Source organism: Gorilla gorilla, chromosome 21, assembly GCF_029281585.2.
Source record: "Gorilla gorilla gorilla isolate KB3781 chromosome 21, NHGRI_mGorGor1-v2.1_pri, whole genome shotgun sequence".
Lineage (NCBI taxonomy): Eukaryota > Metazoa > Chordata > Mammalia > Primates > Hominidae > Gorilla > Gorilla gorilla.
In genome coordinates, this window is record NC_073245.2 from 14,902,818 (window position 1) to 14,910,596 (window position 7,779).

General features: G+C 51.5%; 1 protein-coding gene across 7 annotated transcripts in view; it reads right to left on the reverse strand.

Annotated features, from left to right (window-relative positions):
• SLC23A2 (solute carrier family 23 member 2) overlaps nucleotides 1-7,464 on the reverse strand; it is a 151,153-nt gene extending 143,689 nt beyond the window's left edge. For 2 of the 7 annotated variants that reach the window (XM_031004867.3, XM_031004866.3), the window contains exon 1: nucleotides 7,068-7,196. The gene's annotated coding sequence lies outside the window, so the exon portion shown is untranslated. Of the gene's footprint in view, nucleotides 1-7,067; nucleotides 7,197-7,444 lie in introns of those variants that run through there. The other 5 variants (XM_004061773.5, XM_063702272.1, XM_055372517.2 and 2 more) reach the window with 5 other exon arrangements.
• Between the last annotated feature and the right edge of the window lie 315 nt (nucleotides 7,465-7,779).

Sequence of the window (7,779 nt, forward strand, 5' to 3'; positions counted from 1 at the left end):
GCATAGCTACTCAGGAGGCTGAGGCAGAAGAATCGCTTGAACCCATGAGGCCGAGGTTTCAGTGAGCCGATATCGCGCCACTGCACTCCAGCCTGGGTGACAGAGCAAGATTCCGTCCCAAAAAAAAAATATGAAAATACAAAAATTAGCCAGGCACAGTTGCAGTGACTGTAATCCCAACTACTCAGGAGGCTGAGGCAGGAGAATTGCTTGAACCTAGGAGGTGGAGGTGGCAGTGAGCCAAGATCGCACCATTGCACTCTAGCCTGGGCAACAAGAGCAAAACTCTGTCTCACAAAAAAAAAAAAAAAGAAAGAAAGAAAGAAATTGTGTTTCCTTCATGAAGACTGAGGACACAGCAGTGCTTTCGGTCTGAAGCAGGGTGGAGAAGACCCTCAGAGTCACAAAGCCAAGAACTCTGAGATGAAATGATGGTCCAAAATGAAAAAGCTTATTCCAATTTAATTAAATGGAGCTGGGGGTATGTATATATTCACTTGAACAAAGGAAAGCCAGTGGGGGAAAAAAATGTGTGAGCGTTGAGGTGGTGGGTAGAAGATTCCTACAGGAACAAACAAGGGAATTGACAGAAAGAATCCAAGCTAGGGTGCATAAAGGCAAACACTGTAGCCAGGAATGAACCACAGGCAAACAAGGCAGGAGCAAGAGGAGACGGTCCTGCTCCCATTCAGCCTCAGCCTCCTCCCAGTGCACCCTTTACTCCACCCCAAAATTTTCTAAAATGCACATCTGAACAAGTCACTCCCCTTCTGGGAATCTCCCCGTGCCTTTCCAGACAAAGATTCAAGCCCCATAATACAGTATCAAAGGACCTCTCCACCTGACCCCCATCACATCCTCAGCATCCTTCCAACTGTCCTAACTCAGTTACCCTCTCCCAGTCACATGCCTCTCCCGCTCCACCCTTTGCTCACACTGATCCCTCGATCCGGACTGTCATTCCCAACTTCTGTAGCCTAACCCTACTTTCTATCCCAAGTCCCCAAAAGTCATCCTGGAACACAGCATGATTAGAGTCTAACTTCGAGCTTGGCAACTGACCGGCCTAGGGTCAAATCCTGACTCTACTTGGCAGCGCTAAGACCCTAGGCAAGGAGCTGCCCTCCTGCCACACCTCAGCATCCTCAGCTGTAGGATGAAAAGCGTTAATACCCAGCCCACAGGGCTGCAGAGACTGATCAATGTGAAAGAACACAGGAGTGCTGGGCAGAGCTCCCCGGCACTCAACTGACACTGGCTTCTCTGCCCTCTTCTATACTAACGAGAACTTAGAAACCCTGAGTTTCAGATGAGAGCTGGGAATAGTGTTCTACAGTGGTTTAATGGAACAGAATTCAAGACTCAGGAATTAACTTACAGAAGTTACCCAAGACTTCATCAATAAATGAAGGACCAGAAGCCACCTTGCCTGCCAGTTGCTAGGACTAGCAATAATAACCTCAAGTGCCCAATACATAATCAATACCTATGGGCACCATCACTGTTTCCTTGGCCCTATCACATGGGGCTCTCTTGTCTTTCTAGGGTCCCTTCTATTGCTTGGAGAGGGTCCAACAGAGAAGCACACCTTATCAAACTGCACTTCCATTCAACTTAGAAGACAGAGGGATTCATCTCTGTAAGAGTTACACACATAGATGGATGACCTCCACCAGGTGCTCAATGAGATGATGCCTTTGGGAAGGAAGCCTGAGCCATCAGCTGCTTTGAGCAAAACTCATGAGTGGGCCAGGCACGGTGGCTCATGCCTGTAATCCCAGCACTTTGGGAGGCCAAGGTGGGCAGATCACGAGGTCAGGAGTTTGAGACCAGCCTGGCCAACATGGTGAAACACCATCTCTACTAAAAATACAAAAATTAGCCGGGTACAGTGGTATGCACCCATAATCCCAGCTACTTGGGAAGCTGAGGCAGGAGAATCCCTTGAACTGGGGAGGCGGAAGTTGCAATGAGCCGAGGTCACACCACTGCACTCCAGGCTAGGTGACAGAGCAAGATTCCATCTCAAAAAAAAAAAAAAAAAAAAAAAACAACTCATGAGTGAAGATTTTCCTGATCACTGACCAGAGAAAACCACTCTCCTTTAAGGATGGAATTTCCATAGAGGGCCTTAGAAACACCTAGATCTGAGGTCACGGACTTGGCTGAGGTCACCTGAGGTCAAAGTTGAAAACTGGGACAAAGGACAATGAGAAGCTCCCAAGATTTATATTTCCATTGAGGATGACCTTCCCCAAAAATCTCCACCCTTGCTTTTCTGCTGCATTTGGGTATGCTGGGTTGGCATCACAACTTAACATGGCCTAAACCAGCTCCTCCAGCATCTCAGTTAATGGCCTCTTTCTTTCTAGGTGCTAAGACCAGAACCTCGGAGTCCTCCTCAGTTTTCTTTCTGGTTCATCAGCAAATCTCAACCTCACCTTGAAATCCCACTAGTCTCCCCTCAGCCCTGCAGTCTGGCTGGTCTCCTTGCTGTCCTGCCTTCAATCTATCTCACACAGCAACGCCTAGAGTGTGCTTGCTAAAAGCTAGATCAGTCCACCTCCCTTCTTTACTCCAAAACCCTCCAATGGCTTCTACCACCCTCAAGGTAAAATCTACCAGCCTTACAGTGGTCCGCATGGCCTTATGTGATCTGACCCCCATGGTTTCTCTGACCTCAAGACCAAATTCTCCCCTCCTCCTGCCTCAGGGCCTTTGTATCTGCTGTTTCCTCCCCTCAGAATGATCCTTCTCCCAGATCTCCACATGCCTCACTCCCTACACATCTTCAGTTAAAAATGACTCAAGCCCTCCGCTATGAACTCAACTGTATCCCCCACCACCACCGAAAGAATTCATTATATTGAAGCCCCTACCCCCACAATGCAGCTGTATTTAGAGATAGAGCCTTTAGGAGGTAACCAAGTTGAAATGAGTTCTTAAGGATGGGGCCCTGATCCAATAGGAAAACTTTATTTTTTTAAACAAAGTAGCTTTGTCACCCAGGCTGGTGTGCAGTGGCACAATCATGGCTCACTGCAGCCTCAAACTCTTGGGCTCAAGCAATCCTCCCACCTCAGCCTCCTGAGTAGCTGGGACTACAGGCACTACTACCACGTCCAGCGAATTTTTTATTTTATTTTATTTTATTTTGTAGAGACAGAGTCTTACTATGTTGCCTAGACTGGTCTCAAGTGATCCTCCTGCCTCAGCCTCCTGAAGTGCTGGGATTACAGGTGTGACCAACAGTGCTTGAACAGAAAGAGATAAATGGCACCGAGAAAAGGCCATGTGAGGACTCATCAAGAGGATGGCCACCTACAAGCCAGGAAGAAAGCCCTCACCAGAAACTAAAGAGGCCAGAACCTTGACCTTGGACTTCGCAGACTCCAGAATTATACGAAACAAATTTCCGTTGTTCAAGCCACCCACACTGTGCTATTTTTGTTATGGCAGTGTTAGCAGACTAATATACCTTCCTCCCTGTCTACCCTTCCAAAAATATCAACTCCCATCCCCACACTTAATCCCCCGAGCCTTGTCAGATTCCTCTTCACAGAACCAGCTCTCATTGTCCACCTCCCTACAATGTGGGCTCCATGTGGGCTGGGAATCTCCCTGCAGCATCCCAAGCACCAAGAATATTACCCAGCACAGATCAGGCACTCAAACAATGTAATAAATGTATGAAAGGCCTATGAAAGGTGCAAGCTGAAAGCAGACCTCAATTACAGGAGAGCCAAGAACCTAGAACCTGTGACAAAATAACAGGTTCAAAATAGCAAAGCCACAGAGAAAATGAGAAGAACGGCATAGCGCACAAAGGGCTCGTTTCAACCTAGAGGCTGCAACGCACAGCTTAACCTGGAGGAGGATGGTTCCCTACAGAAAGAATAAAAGCAAGCCCAGAGAACAACTGGAGGAATAGCAGGGCATGAAAATGAATTAATGAGGTTACTGGGCACTGGGAACCAACAGACTGGTGTGTGAGAGTTTTACGGGCAAGGCCAGGAAACGGGTCAGGAAGGACTGTAAGATGTTTAAATTTAAAAAGCCTAAGAGGATTAAATATAAATACGTTTTTAAAAAGCTTCAATTTACATGTACAAAGCACCATATAATTTCAAATCATTACTGTTGATCTTTTTTTTTTTTTTTTTAGGAGACAGTCTCACTCTGTCACCCAGGCTGGAGTGCAGTGGCACGATCTCGACTCACTGCAAACTCCACCTCCCAGGTTCAAGCGATTCTCCTGCCTCAGCCTCCTGCGTAGCCGGAAATACAGGCATGCGCCACCATGCCCGGCTAACTTTTGTATTTTTAGTAGAGACGAGGTTTCACCATGGTGGCCAGGCTGGTCTCGAACTCCTGAGCTCAAGCGACCTGCCCGCCTCAGCCTCCCAAAGTGCTGGGATTACAGGCATGAGCCACCATGCCCAGCCCCGGCCTACTGCTTTTAATTACCTTAACCAAAATGGGAAAATTCCTCAAGCTACCAGTGGTACCAGAATATAGGTCCCCAAATAGATCCCTGGTTTGTCTTTAGAGACACTGAAGAGGACAACAATAGCTAATTCGGGATTTCAAACACCCCACAAACTAGACCTTAGGCTCTGTGAGGGCAAAAGACACAGTTTATTCAACAACGATGTGTTCAACAGAACCTGGTCACCAAGTGGATGGATGGATGGGCAGACACAGATGGACAGACTACTCAGTGGGTGGCTACATGTGCTTGCCTGCCCCAGGACACATGACTCACTTCTGCAATGCTACATGGACTAGAGTTTGCTCCATCAATGAGATAGATAGTATGGCATGAAACCTAGCAAAACCATCTACATTTTTCTAGCCAGGTACTGGTTTTTTTTAAGCTGGCCGCCACACTCAGCTATTTTTTTTTTTTTTTTTAATAGAAACAGGAGTCTTGCCGTGTTGCCTAGGCTGGTCTTGAACTCTTGGCCTCAAACAATCCTCCCACCTCAGCCTCCCAAAGTGCTGGGATTACAGGTGTGAACCACAACACCTGGCCCAGGTACTTCAATAGGCATTTTTTAAACATGTCAACAGATGTTTAAACTTAATTGACTTAATTGACCGTGCCACAGTCAGAGAATACAACTGCCAGACAACCATCTAAAATACTGTCAACATAAAAAGTTCCTGAAATACCTATTGTCTTAAAAAATCACCCTCCAGGCCGGGCGCGGTGGCTCAAGCCTGTAATCCTAGCACTTTGGGAGGCCGAGGCGGGCGGATCATGAGGTCAGGAGATCGAGACCATCCTGGCTAATCTGGTGAAACCTCGTCTCTACTAAAAATACAAAAAAATTAGCTGGGCATGGTGGCGGGCGCCTGTAGTCCCAGCTACTTGGGAGGCTGAGGCAGGAGAATGGCGCGAACCTGGGAGGCGGAGCTTGCAGTAAGCCGAGATCGCGCCACTGCACTCCAGCCTGGGCAACAGAGCAAGACTCCGTCTCAAAAAAAAAAAAAAGAAAAAAGAAAAAATCACCCTCCACTCTAAGCAAAGAAACCAAAAGAGAAATGCCTTGGTATTAAAAGAAAGAAGCTGGTTGCCATTTTGGCAAAGGAAATAGCCTAGAAAGCAGATACCTCATGCTCAGGATGTCACATGGAACAGGCTGGACACACCTGCTGCCTCCCTTTAACTAGCAGGTGTGCCATGAGAGCTTACACTGGGCACACCCACTGGTGCCCAAAAGCTATTAAATTGGGGATGAATGAAAAGAGAACAGTAGTAATACGTTCATAAGTGACCCTGATAGAGCCAACCATAACCCAGCACAGAATTCTGATTTTTTGAGCTGAAAAGGGCCCTTTATAAATCTCACCAGGTTCAAACACCTTCAGGGGAGGCAGGCAACGTCAGCTGCAACGGTGAAAAAGGCAGGTGTAGACAACCAGAAACGGTGAGGCCCAAACCCAACAGCATTCAAATACAAAAACATAAAATAAAAATGCTCCAGCCACCCCAATTCCAGCCTTTTGCTTCAGAGAGGACGAAGCCGGCTGAGGGAGGTCACATGGCCAATTAGTGACAGCTCAAACCAGACTGCCTCCGGACTCCCGGTCCCATGTCCTCGCACATCCCGGGGCCTTCTCTGCGCGCAGATGACCCAATTGTCAGCAGGGACTGCATCTTCCCCCGCCCGTCTCCCAGCACTGCAAGAATAGAAGTAGAACCTACTACAAACGCTGCAGACCCAAAAAGCCCTTATGGGTGACTTTCTTCCACCTGCAGTTGCCCTCATTTACCCTTTGCCCTGACAATCGATAATTTCCCATCAGTCACGCTTAAACCCCCAGCCTGCAGGCCGACATCCTATCAGCCACCCATCCAACGGGGGGCATCTAGGACCAAACGAAGGAGAAAATCCTGCGCCTTAAAGTAGTCACACTCGAAATGTCATTTTTTCCCCCCGAAAGGTGGCAAGGAGGGGGACTCGCGACCCCCAGGGAACAGGCCAGAAAGGCCCCGGGGTCGGAGCAGCTGCTTCTAAAATTACTTCGCGCAGTCTTTGTAGAAGGGAAGAAAGCAAGAATGTAAAAGGCACCCTCTTGCCGCCCCTCCTGATGCCCCTGAATTCCAGGGGGCGAGACGATGCCCGTGCGCACCACCTGGGGAGGGGCGAGGGAAGCGACCCCAGGACGCGCGGGCGCAGAGCCCGGGAGGAGGCGGCGGCAGCCAGTGGGGTTCTGGGGGCGCCCCATTTGCCTCCCCGCTGCGCGGCCTGAGGGCCCGAGCGCGCTGTGGCTCCCGTGGCGGGCAGGGGTGGGTACCCCGGGGGCCCGGCCCGGCCGGCAGAACGGCATGAGCTGAGGGCCGCCGGGCATCTTGGGCCCCGGGGCCAGGGTGGCCGGCGGGCGCGGGGTCCCGGGAGATGGGTCGGGGTGGGGGCGCGCAGGCCGCGCCGCGGGGCCGGTGGGTGACAGCGCGCGGGGGCCGTGCCAGGCCGGCCTCGTGGGCGCGGCGAGCACCTCGCGGCCCCGCCGGCAGGTGCGGCCCGCAGGCCGGGCAGGGGGCGCGGCGGCCCGGCTCTCACCTGGCTGCAGCTCGCGTGGTTCCCGTCCTGCCGCCGCGCCTCGGCGCCGCAGTGCCCGCTACCGCCGCCGCCTCCGGTCCCCGCGACAGCCGCCTGCAAAATGGCGCCGCGGAGGGGCGGGCCGGGGGCGGGGTGCAGCGGAGCCGCCCGCCCCCGCGCCGGTCTGGGGCCCACCTCCCTCCCCGCCCCCGACCCCTGCCCTCGGGCCTCCCCCCGGGGAGGGGCTGCTCCCTGGCACCCGGCAGCGCTCCCCGGAACATCCCGGGCCTCGCACCCAGCCGTCCCCTTCCCGTTCCTTTCATTTCCCTCCCCTGCGCAGAAAGATCGCCCCCCTTCGCGACCCTTCCCACCAGTCACACCTGTTCCTGGGGACCCACCTGGCAAGCAGAGCGCTGGTCCCTGAGTGTCCTGGTCCAGGTCCCCCCTTTTTACCCCGCCTGCCACCGAGCCCTGTCATTGCTCGAGCGTGATAATCAGGCAGTTTGTGGTGCATTGGGTTCAGTGGGTTGGATGTGTTAAAACAATTTCACCGCTTCTCCACTTAGGTAGCCAGGTTTTTTAACTTAACTGGAGAAGAAGTCCTTCTTACCTCATGCAGAGATCGTAATACAGACCAAGGCTTTTCAGACGTGAATTCCCTGGGGGTCGTGTTAGGCTAGGGGCGGGTTCACACTCAGTGGCTGTGGGGTGCAGCCCGAAAGTCTGCACTTCT